Below are 13,111 nucleotides of genomic sequence, written 5' to 3' on the forward strand. Positions count from 1 at the left end.
TCAATACTGAAATTAGATTGATTATATTCTTTGCATCCAAAGTGGAGAAGCCCTATACAGTCAGCAAAAACAAGACCAGGAGATGACCGGGGCTCAGAATATGACGTCCTTATTGTAAAATTCAGACTTAAATTGAAGGAAATAGGGGAAACCACTAGACCTTTCAGGTATGACCTAAAGCAAATCCCTCACACCTGTATAGTGGAAGTGATAAGTAGATTCAAGGGATTCAATTTGATAGATAGAATTCCTGAAGAACTATGGATAGAGGCGCGTGACATTGTACAGGAGGCAGTGATCAAGACCATCCCCAAGAAAAAGAAATGAAAAAACGCAAAATGGTTATCTGACAAGACCTCTCAAATAGCCGAGGAAAGAAGGGAAGTGAAACACAAAGGAAGAAAGGAAAGATAAATCCATCTGAATGCAGAGTTCCAAAGAATAACAAGGAGATATAAGAAAGCCTTCCTACATGATCAATGCAAAGAAATAGAGGAAAACAATAAAATGGGAAAGACTAGAGTTCTCTTCATGAAAATCTGAGATACCAAGGGAACATTTCATGCAAAGATGGGCTCAATAAAGGGCAGAAATGGTATGGACCCAACAGAAGCAGAAGATGTTAAGAAGAGGTGGCATGAATACACAGAAGAACTATATATAAAAAAAGATCTTCATGACCCAGATAACCATGATGGTGTGATCACTCACCTAGAACCAGACATCCTGGAGTGCAAAGTCAGGTGGGCCTTAGGATGTATCACTATGAACAAAGCTAGTGGAGGTGATGCAATTTCAGCTGAGCTATTTCAAATCCTAAAAGATGATACTGTGAAAGTGCTGCACTCAATATGCCAGCAAATTTGGAAAACTCAGCAGTGGCCACAGGACTGGAAAAGGTCAGTTTTCATTACAATCCCAGAGAAAGGCAATGACAAAAATGTTCAAACTGCCACACAATTGCACTCATCTCACACGCTAGCAAAATAATGTCCAAAATTTTCCAAGTGAGGCTTCAACAGTACATGAACTGAGAACTTCCAGATGTTCAAGCTGGATTTAGAAAAGTCAGAGGAACCAAATATCAATTGCCAACATCTGCTGGATCATAAAGAGAGTTCCAGAAAAACAAACAAACAAACAAACAAACAAACATCTACTTATGTTTTATTGACTACACCAAAGCCTTTGACTATGTAAGTCAAAACTGTGGAAAATTCTTCAAGAGAAGGGCATAGAAGGCCATCTTACTTGCCTCCTGGGAAATCTGTATGCAGGTCAAGAAGTAACAGTTACAACCTGACATGGATCAATGGACTGGATCCAAATTGGGAAAGAATTACATCAAGCCTGTATATTTTCACACTACTTATTCAACTTCTATGCAGGATACATCATGCCCAATGCTGGCCTGGATGAAGCAGAAGCTGGAATCAAGATTGCAGGGAGAGAGATCAATAACCTCATGTATGCACATGACATCACCCTAATGGCAGAAAGCAAAGAGGAACTGAAGAGCCTCTTGAGAAAAGTGAAAGAGGAGAGTGGAAAAGCTGGATTAAAACTCAGCATTCTAAAAACTAAGGTCATGGCATCTGGTCCCATCATTTTATGGCAAATTTGGGGAAATAATGAAAAGAGTATCAGACATTATTTTTCTTGGGCTCCAAATTCACTGCAGTTGGTGACTGCAGCAATGAAATTAAAAGAAGCTTGTTCCTTGGAAGAAAAGCTATTACCAACTAAACAGCATATTAAAAAGCAGAGAATATGTATGACTATATGTTGATAAAATTGTAAAGGGGTGCACTACAGCTTCAAAATATAGAACTCTAAATTCTACATGGTGGTAGATTGAATCACACATCTTTCAGAAAGGGACAGATCAAACAGATTGAATAACTAAACATAGAGAGGCTATGTTTATACATATTACCATGGTTACATTCATTTATGAAAGAATGTGCTTTATTTTCAAACAAATTTATAAATTTTCAACATAAATTAATCATATCCTGAACCACAAAGGCAATAGCCACAGATTTCAAGTCTGTATAATTTAAATCACATTCATTTTCACAAACAAAAAAAATTAAGAAAACAATTTTAAACATCAAACATTTATATAGCTTTAAGTTAGAAATCAAATAGAAGTAGAAACCACAAACCATTTTTAACTGAATAATACATGGAATGGGGAAGGCAAGAGGGACATTCAGAAAAACAGATATTCTCAAAAGCACTGATTACATTCAAAAATAGATTAGAATAAATTAAATGAAACTTTCTACTCAAGAACCTAAAGGAAATTAACCCTGAACACTCATTGGAGGAACAGATGATGAAGCTGAAGCTCCAATACTTTGGCCACCTGATGCAAAGAGCTGGCTCATTGGAAAAGACTCTGATGCTGGGAAAGATTGAGGGCAGGGGAAAAAGGAGAGGACAGAGATTGAGACAGTCGGATGGCATCATTAACTAAATTAACAACAAACTCCAAGCAACAGAGGTCAAGGAAGCCTAGCATGCTGCAGCCAATGGGGTAGCAGAGACTCAAACACAACTGAGTCAGTGAACAACAATGCAAGAAATTGAGCTATTTCAAATCCTGGAAGATGATGCTGTGAAAGTGCTGAACTCAATATGCCAGCAAATTTGGAAAACTCAGCAGTGGCCACAGGACTGGAAAAGGTGAATTTTCATTCCAATCCCAAAGAAAGGCAATGCAAAAGAATGCTCAAACTACCGCACAATTGCACTCATCTCACCCGTTAGTAAAGTAATGCTCAAAATTCTCCAAGCCAGGCTTCAGCAATACATGAACCGTGAACTTCCAGATGTTCAAGGTGGTTTTAGAAAAGGCAGAGGAATCAGAGATCAAATTGCCAACATCTACTGGATCATGAAAAAAGCAAGAGAGTTCCAGAAAAACATCTATTTCTGCTTTATTGACTATACCAAAGCCTTTGACTGTGTGGATCACAACAAACTGGGGATAATTCTTCAAGAGATGGGAATAGCAGACCACCTGACCTGCCTCTTGAGAAATCTGTATGCAGGTCAGGAAGTAATGGTTAGAACTGGACATGAAACAACAGACTGGTTCCAAATAGGAAAAGGAGTACATCAAGGCTGTGTATTGTCACCCTGCTTATTTAAATTACATACAGAGTACATCATGAGAAACGTTGGGCTGGAAGAAACACAAGCTGGAATCAAGATTGCCAGGAGAAATATCAATAACCTCAGATATGCAGATGACACCACCCTTATGGCAGAAAGTGAAGAGGAACTAAAAAGCCTCTTGATGAAAGAGAAAGAGGACAGTGAAAAAGTTGGCTTAAAGCTCAACATTCAGAAAATGAAGATCATGGCACCCGGTCCCATCACTTCATGGGAAATAGATGGGGAAACAGTGGAAACAGTGTCAGACTTTATTTTTCTGGGCTCCCAAATCACTGCAGATGGTGATTACAGCCATGAAATTAAAAGATTCTTACTCCTTGGAAGGAAACTTATGACCAACCTAGACAGCATATTCAAAAGCAGAGACATTACTTTGCAAACAAAGGTCCATCTAGTCAAGACTATGGTTTTTCCAGTGGTCATGTATGGATGTGAGAGTTGGACTGTGAAGAAAGCTGAGTGCATAAGAATTGTTGCTTTTGAACCGTGGTGTTGGAGAAGACTCTTGAGAGTACCTTGGAGTGCAAGGAGATCCAACCAGTCCATTCTAAAGGAGATCAGTCCTGGGTGTACTTTGGAAGGACTGATGCTAAAGCTGAAACTCCAATACTTTGGCCACCTCATGCGAAGAGTTGACTCATTGGAAAAGACTGATGCTGGGAGGGATTGGGGGCAGGAGGAGAAGGGGACGACAGAGGATGAGATGGCTGGATGGCATCACCGACTCGATGGACATGAGTTTGGGTGGACTCCAGGAGTTGGTGATGAACAGGAAAGCCTGGCGTGCTGCAATTCATGGGGTCACAAAGAGTTGGACATGACTGAGCGACTGAACTGAACTGAACTGAAGTATGGTTTAATCACTAAGTCACGTCCAACTCTTGCAACCCCACGGACTGTAGTCTGCCAGGCTCCTCTGTCCATGGAATTCTCCAGGCAAGAATACTGGAGTGGGTTGCCATTACCTAGGTATAAGAACACAATAAACCCAAAGAAATTAGAAGGAAAAATTAATTTTTAAAAATTGATTCAATAAAATAAACCTACACACCAAACTTTCAGATGATCTGCAGCCCCCAAAGGATATTCTATGAAATCACCAATAAAACAAACTTTAAGAAAATAAAATAAACAATGAAACAAGGAAGACTCAATAAGTAATATGAGTAACAACAGGCACACAGGAGTGCCAATACAAGGAGACTTAATATATTATAAAAGATACTAATATATTATTTTATGTGCAATTTAGGTCTTCCCTTGTGGCTCAGCTGGTAAAGAATCCACCTGCAATGTGGGAGACCTGATTTCGATCTCTGGGTTGGGAATCCCCCGGAGAGGGGAAAGGCCACACACTCCTATGTTCTGTCCTATAGAATTCCATTGACTGTATAGCCTATGGGGTCTCAAAGAGTCGTGCATTACTGAGCAACATTCACTTTCACTTAGTTCAGTTAAAATAAAGGTTGGTTTGAGAACCATGGCATATATCAGCAACTTCTCTCCTCATTTTATTCCTGAAAGAAGGCTTCCTAGTAGATAACATTAAATGTACATCTTGTCTCTCTTGTGATAACCCACACTGAAAATTAGACATTTTAAATGAAGAATAGTATAAAATTAGAAACCTTAGAGGGAGGCAAAGGGCAATTATGAAGCTAGTACACTGTACCTAGAAAATTAGCACAGAACAACTTACTTGGTTTTCCCCATTTACATTCAATTTAAACAAATGGGAGGTACATTTGTAATAGGGAAGAACTAATTTGATTCCATACTAGATCTGTTCCCTTTACTTTAGCCTTTGTGCTCTGTTGCCTGTGCTTAGTTATGCTGGCTCTCCACATTTGTAAAAGAATGTTGCCTATGGCCTGAAATACATAGGACTAACCTGTTCTCCGGGCTCTGACCTTTAAGAATCCATTCATCTAGAGAGAAAAAGTTGCAGAACAGAGAATAACATTTGTTTTGTTGGAGGTTTTCACCTGACTTAGGTGGACAGTTGCAAGAACAAAGGATACCTATACCAAGAAATTTGCAACAACTAACAACACCTTTCCCTCATCTTGCCTTTAAAAGTGCTTTAATAGACTTTCCTGGTGGTCCAGAGGTAAAGAATCTGCCTGCCAATGCAGGAAACCTGGATTCAACCCCTACTCCAGGAAGATCCCATGTGCTTCAGGGCAACACTCTTCCCTATCAAGAATAATCTTGGAGTTTATTTTACATTAGCTTGTACTGCACTGTCTCATTCTTTTTAGCAGCTGTGCATGCTTCATTTAATTATTTCCCCCAGTCTTTTGCTACTATTTTAATAAATAGGGAAGAATAAATCTGATTTCACATTAGATCTGTTCTATTGCCTGTGCAATACACATGCTGGCTCTACACCTTTCGTAAAAGAATGTTGCCTGTATCTGAAATATACAAGTGAGCCAATTCTCAGGGTTCTGGATTTTAAGAAGTCATCCATATAGAGAGAAAAAGTTGCAGAACAGGGAATAAATTTTGGAGGTTTACAGGAACATAGTGACCTGACCTACAAGGACAGAGGCACAAAGCTGAGCAAAAGATTCCTACACCAGTAAGACTGCAACAACTAATAGCTCCTCACCTTGTGTTTAAAAGTACTTTATTGAAACCCTTCAAAGAATATGGATTTGAGGGGCAGGGCTACAAGCCATCTATCTTCTTGTATGGTTATGCAATAAAACTTTCTCTACTCCAAATTCTTATATTTCACTTTATTTGGCCTCACTTGTGTGTCAGGTGAACTTGCATTTGTAACACTACAAACGGTGCAATGAATGCTTCCACATATTTTTCTTTTGCACACGTGTGGGTATATTCATACGTTATATTTCTAGAAGTGCAGTTGTTGGGGCAAAGGCTATATGCTCTCTAAATGTTAGTGGTTGTGGCCCAGTTGGGCTCTCACCAATTGTTCAGAGCCTGTATCTCTGCATCCTTGCTGACAGCATGCCATCAACCATCTCCATCTTCAACAACCTGATGAGGGAAAAATGGCATTATGATTTCACTTGACTACCTATGCATACATAAAGGGGCAATCTTAATTTCCTTTTATGCAAAAGGTTAAAATACTTCCTAATTTTTTTAGTTCTTTTGCTGAGTGTTCTATTTACAGAAGGCCATTACAGTTTAAGGGCAATCCCCAGTGGTTCAGTGGTAAAGAATCCACCTGCAATGCAGAAGGCACAGGAGATGCAAAATTAATCCTTCAGTTCAGTTCAGTTCAGTCACTCAGTCATGTCCGACTCTTTGCGAACCCATGAATCGCAGCACACCAGGCCTCCCTGTGCACCACCAACTCACAGAGTTCACCCAAACCCATGCCCATTGAGTTGGTGGTGCCATCCTCCCATCTCATCCTCTGTCATCCCCTTCTCCTGCCCTCAATCTTTCCTAGCATCAGGGTCTTTTCCAATAAGTCAGCTCTTCACATCAGGTGGCCAAAGTACTGGAATTTCAGCTTCAAAATCAGTCCTACCAATGAACATCCAGGACTGATCTCCTTTATGATGGACTGGTTGGATCTCCTTGTAGTCCAAGGGACTCTCAAGAGTTCTCCAACACCACAGTTCAAAAGCATCAATTCTTCAGCACTCAGCTTTCTTTATAGTCCAATTCTCACATCCATATATGGATGGGAAAACCATAGCTTTGACTAGATGGACCTTTGTTGGCAAAGTAATGTCTCTGCTTTTGAATATGCTGTCTAGGTTAGTCATAACTTTCCTTCCAAGGAGCAAGCATCTTTTAATTTCATGGCTGCAGTCACCATCAGCAGGGATTTTGGAGCCCTCCAAAATAAAGTCTGACACTTTTTCCACTGTTTCTTCATCTATTTGCCATGAAGTGATGGGACCAGATGCCATGATCTTAGTTTTCTGAATGTTGAGCTTTAAGCCAACTTTTTCACTCTCCTCTTTCACTTTCATCAAGAGGCTCTTTAGTTCTTTTTCACTTTCTGCCACAAAGATGGTGTCACTTGCATATCTGAGGTTATTGATATTTCTCCTGGCAATCTTGAGTCCAGTTGTGCTTCTTCCAGCCCAGCGTTTCTCATGATGTACTCTGCATGTAAGTTAAATAAGCAGGGTGACAATATATAGCCTTGACGTACTCCTTTTCCTATTTGAAACCAGTCTGTTTTTCCATGTCCAGTTCTAAATGTTGTTTCCTGACCTGCATACAGGTTTCTCAAGAGGCAGGTCAGGTGGTCTGGTATTCCCATCTCTTTCAGAATTTTCCACAGTTAATTATGATCCACACAGTCAAAGGCATAGGCAATAAAGCAGAAATAGATATTTTTCTGGAACTCTCTTGCTTTTTGGATGATCCAGCGGGTGTTGGCAATTTGATCTCTGGTTTCTCTGCCTTTTCTAAAACCACCTTGAACATCTGGAAGTTCACAGTTCACGTATTGCTGAAGCCTGGCTTGGAGAATTTGGAGCATTACTTTACTAGCGTGTGAGATGAGTGCAATTGTGCAGTAGTTTGAGCATTCTTTGGCATTGCCTTTCTTTGGGATTAGAATGAAAACTGACCTTTTCCAGTCCTGTGGCCACTGCTGAGTTTTCCAGGCTTGCTGGCATATTGAGTGCAGTACTTTCACATCATCTTTCAGGATTTCAAATAGCTTAACTGGAATTCCATCACATCCTCTAGTCTTGTTTTTAGTGATGCTTCCTAAGGCCCACTTGGCTTCACATTCCAGGATGTCTGGCTCTAGATGAGTGATCACACCATCATGATTATCTGGGTCATGAAGATCTTTTTTTGTCCAGTTCTTCTGTGTATTCTTACCACCTCTCCTTAATATCTTCTGTTTCTGTTAGGTCCCTACCATCTCTGTCCTTTATTGAGCCCATCTTTCCATGAAATGTTCCCTTGGTATCTCTAATTTTCTTGAAGAGATTTCTAGTCTTTTCCATTCTATTGTTTTCCTCTATTTCTTTGCATTGATCAGTGAGGAAGGCTTTCTTATCTTGCCTTGCTATTCTTTGGAACTCTGCATTCAAATGGGTATATCTTTCCTTTTCTCCTTTGCTTTTAACTTCCCTTCTTTTCACAGCTATTTGTAAGGCCGTCTCAGGCAGCCATTTTGCTTTTTGCATTTCTTTTTCTTGGAGATGATCTTGATTCCTGTCTCCTGTACAAAGTCACAAATCTCCATTCATAGTTCATCAGGCACTCTGTCTGTCAGATCTGTTCCCTTAAATCTATTTCTCACTTCCACTGTATAGCCACAAGGGATTTGATTTAGGTTGTAACTGAATGGTCTAGTGGTTTTCTCCACTTTCTTCTATTTCAATCTGAATTTGGCAATAAGGAGTTCATAATCTGAGCCACAGTCAGCTCCAGGTCTTGTTTTTGCTGACTGTATAGAGCTTCTCCATCTTTGGCTGCAAAGAATATAATCATTCTGATTTCAGTGTTGACCATCTGGTGATGTCCATGTGTAGCGTCTTCTCTTGTGTTGTTGGAAGAGGGTATTTGCTATGATCAGTGCGTTCTGTTTGAAGAACTCTATTAGCCTTTGCCCTGCTTCATTCTATACTCCAAGGCCAAATTTGCCTGTTACTCCAGGTGTTTCTTGACTTCCTACTTTTTCATTCCCGTCCCCTATAATGAAAAGGACATCTTTTGGGGGGTGTTAGTTCTAGAAGGTCTTGTAGGTCTTCATAGAACTGTTCAACTTCAGCCTCTTCAGTGTTACTTGTCAGGTCATAGACTTGGATTACCATGATACTGAATGGTTTGCCCTGGAAACGAACAGAGATCATTCTGTCATTTTTGAGACTGTATCCAAGTACTGCATTTTGGACTCTTTTGTTGACTATGATGGCTACGCCATTTCTTCTAACGGATTCCTGCCCACAGTAGTAGATATAATGGTCATCTGAGTTACATTCACCCATTCCAGTTCATCTTAGTTTGCTGATTGCTAGAATGTTAATGTTTACTCTTGCCATCTCCTGTTTGACCACTTCCAATTTGTCTTGACCACTTCCACTTTTTTTACCACATTTGACCACTTCCAATTAATCCTTGGGTCGAGACAATTTCCTGGAGGAGGGCATGGCAACTCACTCCAGTATTCTTGCCTGGAGAATCCCATGGACAGAGGAGCCTAGTAGGCTTCAGTACATGGAGTCAGATGAGACTGAAGCACCTGAGCATAAGTGTGATTACAAAGTAAGAAAATGTATATATGTCTGCAATGTAAATGGAATATAATGCTTCCAGGTTGCTATTTGTCTTCTAATTTTGCTTCTAATGATGGGTTCATCTGCATTCAGTTGCTAAGTCATGTCTGACTCCATGGACTGTAGCCCACCAGGCTCCTCTGTCCATGGAACTTCCCAGGTAAGAATACCAGAGTGGGTTGACATTTCCTCCTCCAAGGGATCTTCCTAGCCCAGGGAGTGAACCCATATCCTGCACTGGCAGGTGGATTCTTTACCACTGAGCCACCTGGGAATCTCCCATGGTGATGGGAGATTGCTATTAATTTCTAATATTACCTATAATTTATTTTTTCACAATTTGATATTGCTGTTATTTTTATGTATGGTAAAATATACACAAATATAAAACTTATCATTTTAACCATTTTTAAGTGTACAGCTCAGTGGCGTTTAATATGTTCACATTGTGCAACTATCACCACCATCCACTGCCAGAACTTTATCTTACAAAACTGAAACTCTACCCTTTAAATACTGACTCTCCATTCTCTCCTCAATCATCCTCTGGCAAAACACCAAACCACAATTTTTATGTCACTGCATTTTTGAATCATACTTAAAAAGTATTTCCTATTCCTTATCAACATTTTCTCGTATTTTGAGGTAAGTATTGGTTTCTAGATTTAAATATTTGCTGTCTGTATTTTTTTTTTTTTTGGTAAAGACATAAGGGAGGCATATTAATTTACTTGAAAATGCAGATTCCCCAATCTACTTAAGGATCTGTTCTCTACTAATTTTTATTCCAACTTAGTCATATGAATTTAGATCTATTTTGGTACTTTTTTTTTTTTCAATTCATCTTTCTTTTCAACAGCAGGCATCACACTCTTTTTAATTATGAAATCAGTATACCCTAAATTCTGGTGAAGTTCCTCCTGTATCACACTTACTTATTATTTTCCTAGCAATTAGTTCTTGGTTTTAATACAAAATTTATAAACAGTCTAGTTCCCACAAACATATTCTGTTGGTTCTGTTCAGACAATCAATCATGTCTGACTCTTTGTGACCCCATGACTGCAGCAAACCAGGCTTCACTGTCCTTCACCAACACCTGGGGCTTACTCAAACTCGTGTCCATAGAGTCGGTGATGCCATCCAATCATCTCATCCTGTTGTCCCCTTCCCCTCCTGCCTTCAATCTTATGCAGCATCAGGGTCTTTCCCAAGGAGTCAGTTCTTCATATCAGTTTGCCAAAGTATTGGAGTTTCAGCTTCAACTTCAGTCCTTTCAATGAATATTCATGTCTGATCTCCTTTAGGATGGACTGGTTTGATCTTCTTGCTGTCCAAGCGACTCTCAAGAGTCTTCTCCAACACCACAGTTCAAAAGCACCAGTTCTTCAGTGCTCAGCCTTCTTCACAGTCCAACTCTCACACCCATACATGACCACTGGAAAAACCATAGCCTTGACTAGACAGACCTTTGTTGGCAAAATAATGCCTCTGCTTTTTAATAAGCTGTCTAGGTTGGTCATAACTTTCCTTCCAAGGAGTAAGTGTCTTAATTTCATGGCTGCAATCACCATCTGCAGTGATTTTGGAGCCCCCCAAAATAAAGTCTCTCACTGTTTCCATTGTTTCCCCATCTATTTGTCATGAGGTGATGGGACCAGATGCCATGGTCTTAGTTTTTTGAATGGTGAGTTTTAAACAAACTTTTTCACTCTCCTCTTTCACTTTCATCAAGAGGTTCTTTAGTTTCTCTTTGGTTTCTGCTATAAGGGTGGTGTCATTTGCATATCTGAGGTTATTGATATTTCTCCCAGCAGTCTTGATTCCAGCTTGTGCTTCATCCAACCCAGGATTTTGCATGATGTACTCTGCATAGAAGATAAATAGGAGGGTGACAATATTCAGCCTCAATGTACTCCTTTCCCGATTTGGAACCAGTCTGTTGTTCCATGTCCAGTTCTAACTTTTGCTTTTTGACCGGCATACAGATTTCGCAGGAGGCAAGCCAGGTGGTCTGGTATTCCCATCTCTTTCAGAATTTTCCAAAGTTTGTTGTGATCCACACAGTGAAAAGTTTTGGCCTAGTCAATAAAGCAGAAGTAGATATTTTTCTGTAACTCTCTTATTTTTTTGATGATCCAACAGATGTTGGCAATTTGATCTCTGGTTCGTTCCTCTGCATTTTCTAAATCCAGCTTGAACATCTGAAAGTTCACGGTTAATGTAGTGTTGAAGCCTGGATTGGAGAATTTTGAGCATTACTTTGCTAGCATTTCAAATGAGTGCAATTGTGGGATAGTTTGAACATCAAGAAAAAAATGTTCAGACTTTGATTCCACGAATTTGGCTATTTAAGATACCTCACATAAGTAGAAGCATGCAGTATTTGTCTTTTATGACTGACTGGTTTATTTCACTTGCATAATGCCCTTAATATTCATCCATGTTGTCACACACCACAGAATTTCCTTCTTGGTAAGATTGAATAATATTCCATTTTATGTATATATCTCACATTTTTATCCATTCATCTGTCCATGAAGATTTAAGTTGGTTCCATATTTTAGCTATTATAAATAATGTTGTGATGAACATGGGTGTAAAAATATCTAATCAAGATATTGATTTCAATTCTTTTGGATAAATACCCAGATGTGGGATTGCTGGATCATATGGCAGTTCTATCTGTAATTTTTGAGGAAACTTTATATGGTTTTTCTTAATGGCTGCACCACTTTGCATTTCCATCTATAATGTGCAAATGTTCCACATCCTCACCAAGAGTTGTCTATTGTATTTTTGATAATAGCTATCCTAAGAAATGTGAAGTGCTGTCTTATTGTGGTTTTGCTATGTATTCCCTGATGATCAGTACTACTGAGCACCTTTTTTTTCAGTTATGTTTTCTTTGGAAAAATGTCTGTTCAGGTCTTTTGCTCACTTTTAAAATAGGGTGTTTTTTTTTTTTTTAATATACTATTGAGTTAGAGGAGCTTCTTATATATATTAATCCTCTTATCAAATATATAGCTTTCAATATATCTTCCCATTCTGTAGGTTGTCTTTTTACTCCATTCACTATTTCTTTGGCTGTACAGAAGCTTTTTAGCTGGATGTAGGAGCTACCCTATGCCCGAGGTCAGAGGCAGTGGCCGAGAGGAACAACCCCACATCCAAGGAGCAGTGGCTGCATGGCCACAGGAGGGCCGAGAGAAGCTACTCCAAGGTAGCTCAAGGTCAGGAGGGGCAGCTGTGAGGAGATACCCCTCGTCCAAGGTAAGAGAAACCCAAGTAAGATGGTAGGTGTTGCAAGAGGGCATCAGAGGGCAGACACACTGAAACCATACTCACAGAAAACTAGCCAATCTGATCACATGGACCACAGCCTTGTCTAACTCAATGAAACTAAGCCATGCCATGTGAGGCCACCCAAGATGGACAGGTCATGGTGGAGAGGTCTAACAGAATGTGGTCCACTGGAGAAGGGAATGGCAAACCACTTCAGTATTCTTGCCTTGAGAACCCCATGAACAGTATGAAAAGGCAAAAGGATAGGACACTGAAAGAGGAACTCCCCAGGTCGGCAGGTGCCCAATATGCTACTGGAAATCAGTGGAGAAATAACTCCAGAAAGAATGAAGGGAATGGAGCCAAAGCAAAAACAATACCCAGTTGTGGATGTGACTGGTTAT

The sequence above is a fragment of the Oryx dammah genome, unplaced genomic scaffold, assembly GCF_014754425.2.
Source record: "Oryx dammah isolate SB20612 unplaced genomic scaffold, SCBI_Odam_1.1 HiC_scaffold_16, whole genome shotgun sequence".
NCBI classification, from domain to species: domain Eukaryota; kingdom Metazoa; phylum Chordata; class Mammalia; order Artiodactyla; family Bovidae; genus Oryx; species Oryx dammah.